This window comes from Galeopterus variegatus, unplaced genomic scaffold, assembly GCF_000696425.1.
Source record: "Galeopterus variegatus unplaced genomic scaffold, G_variegatus-3.0.2 Scaffold5234, whole genome shotgun sequence".
In the NCBI taxonomy this organism is placed as follows: Eukaryota; Metazoa; Chordata; class Mammalia; order Dermoptera; family Cynocephalidae; genus Galeopterus; species Galeopterus variegatus.
In genome coordinates this window covers 5,958-9,221 of record NW_007731345.1, presented here as the reverse complement: position 1 = coordinate 9,221, position 3,264 = coordinate 5,958, and positions in this window count along the sequence as shown.

The window sequence follows — 3,264 nt, the reverse complement described above, 5'->3', positions numbered from 1 at the left end:
ACATTTCCAAAAAAACCAAAGCCTGAGTATGAATCCTAAAATTACTTTGTGCTATTTAACATTAAATTGCATATAGTATGTTATACATTCATTGCTCTATGGACTTTATAATAGGAAGCTCAAGAATAAGTTCTGACCTACGTCCACATCTTACATCCACAATAAATGTTATTTTTTTCCTTTCTTTTGTATTTTCTACTCTCCTACTTTGAGCAGCACTAATTAACCATGAACACCTGATCATTTTTTCTCCCCAAAAAACAAAATTTACTTCCACTTCACAGAGTTTCTGAAGGAAACAATACTCTCTTAGATCATTTAAGACTACACTCAAAGCCAATGTTGCACATATATATGTGTGTATATATGTATAATTTGGAGGTTCTTCTGTCTATATACAAAATAAATATTACATGTTTTATCAGAAAGCTGGGGTATCTATGGTATTCTCAAAGCTGCCAGTCTGCAATTCATCAACAGAAGGGCAAAAGCTCATATACGAAGTTTTAGCCTTGATCATTTCAGAGTTTATAGTCAGCTGGTTTTATTAAACATATATATGTAATACTGACATTTTTCATGTGCATAAATTCTATTTTCTGATAAGTATGAGGGCACGTGTAGTTCACCCTTCAGCATGTAAGAGATAGGGATGCCAGACAAGAATTTTTAGACATGGTGTCATCTTATTGAGAGGTCCTTTCTTCTCTGATAGATGGCTTTGAAAGTAGCCATAGAGTCTTCCCCTTTCCTCATCTCTCCCACCTCGCAGAGTTTGTCAGAGCACCTTTATAACCTGCCTGAAGAGAATTACAATCTGCAGTGTGACTTCGCCAGCCATTAATCTTCCTCCCATTTTAGGGGTCTGAAAGAAGAAATCCCCAGACTATGTTTTCCCCTGGCCTCTGAGTCATCCTGTTAGCTTCGTTAGTCACAGATGAAAGAGCAGTCTTGTGCCTGCATTGCTGGTCTCTGGGGGCAGAGCCAGCCATGCAACTCATTTCCTCAGATTTTTCCATGAAGGATTCATGCTTGTCACCTACCAGCAGAAAATCAACCCTATCAACTCCAGTTAAGGTGTCACTATACCAGAAGACATTTTCAAAGCCAGGACACAGGTCTGAAAATAAGAAAATGACACATGCAATTGAAATCTTAAATATATTATCATTTAGGGTTTGGGGAAAGAATTATTTTAAGTGCTTTCATAAAATAACATTTTCTGCCTGCAGCAGCATTTTATAACCAGTTGCAATATCTAACTCTTTAAATGCATGGCTACCCTCAGAAGTCATGAATAAGCCAATTCTGATTCCTGGGTACATAAATTGTCCAGGATGTCTCTCTTCCAAGTACCAAATTACATGTCGATATTCTGCCCAGAGAAGAGCCCTGAGAGAATCTTATACTTTGTATTATTCCCTGAAATACCCCACTCTGGTAGGTATTCTCAACCTATGTAGTGTGTAAATTACACCACTTAAAAGTATCTTAAATGTCTGTCACCAAGTCCAATAATCAAATTTACTGATATGTCCATACATGTTCACTGATATGTCCACACATTTCTTTTTTCACCAAGAAATATAAATTAAAACTCAGGAAACATTTTTACCTCATGGGTCACTGATCTCTAAGTGGTCCCTTCAACATTCATCAAACACCTCCTGAAAACAGAGCCTTTGTTCCAGGTTCCTGCTAGAAGAGCTCTGGGGCAGATGCACTCCCTAGAGTGGCCCAGTGCTCACAAGTGCAACTGTAGTGACCCCAGGAAGAGAAACAGTCCATTCTGGGAATCCTAGTGGTGTCACTAGAAAATCATACTGGTAACTTATTAACATGATTTAAATGTTACACACTTCAAAAATTTCGTGGAAAAATACAACTAAAAGATATATGAATGTTTCCATAAACTTTTTGAAGACCCCTTGTATTTTTATTCAGAATGAACTTAAACCAGTGCTTCTCAAACTACTTATGGTTAAGGCTACTTTTTATTTTTTTTAAATGCTCTGTCCACTTTAAGCTTTTGTAAAATACAATAGAAATGAGCTCCTAAAAAAATTAGAGTAAAAAAAAAATCCCAAAGTACAATACTATTATTATTATTATTATTATTATATTCTGTTAAATTGCTATAAAAAGTTCCTAAATGCTTATTCTCAATTTCCATGTGTAGTGGAGTGAATTGTGTTCCCCCAAAACTCATTGAAACTTAAACTGTGTCCCCGAAGTTTCATGTGTTAGAAACTTAGCCCCCACTGTCACTGTTAAGAGGGTGGGAAATCCTATTATGGTAATTGAAAGGTGGAGCCTTGAAGAGGTGATTGGATTGTAAAACCATGCAATGGTGAATGGTTTAAAAATGGTGCCCAGGGGTGTGGTTCTGAGAGCTTTAAAAGAAGAGGAGAGTCTGTCTTGCTCTCTCTGCTTCCACAGTCATGCAATGTGAGACCCCTAGGTCATTGTCGCTACCCCCAGATGGACTTTGGACTTCTCAGCCTCAGAAACTGTAAGCAATAAATTTCATTTTCTTTATAAATTACTCAGTTCCGAGTATTTTGTTATAAGCAACAAAAATGGACTAATACACCATGTTTATCTCATCACAGACTGATAACATATAGTTCATCATCAACAGGCGCTGGTCTATAGATTAGACTTTAAGCAGCACTGATCTAAATTATTGCCTTTTGTACTTTATATGTCCTTATGTATGTGCTTTAAGTGTGTAACTTTATACATCGTAATCAAAATGAGATGCAAACCTTTTCAGGAAAATCTTCCCTCAGAGGAGGAAAGATCCCTTGCTAATATAGTGGTAAATATCCCCCAACCCTGAGCTCATCTTTTCCTTTCTAGGGATGGAATATTATTGTGGGATAAACACAGGTTTTGTATTCAGACCTGGGTTTGAATCTGTATCTGACATTTACTAGCTGTGTGACCTTTGGCAAGTTACTTGACCACTGAGCTTTTTTTTCTAATCTGGAAAATACAGTGGTTATAATGACTTCCTCTGAAGATCGTTATGGAAATTAAATGCAACAATGCATAAAGTATCTGGAATGAAATAAATATGCAATAAATGGAATGACCATATCATTACTATCAATGGTAGCTCAGTAAACTGGGAGGGAGCTCCTTTGAGGCAGGTTGTGGGAAAAAAAACACACACCTTTTTCTTTATATATGACCCAGCTCCTAGCTCAGTACCCAAAAATAAATGCTTGTGGGTATAAAAAGAAAGGAAAGGGAAGGGAG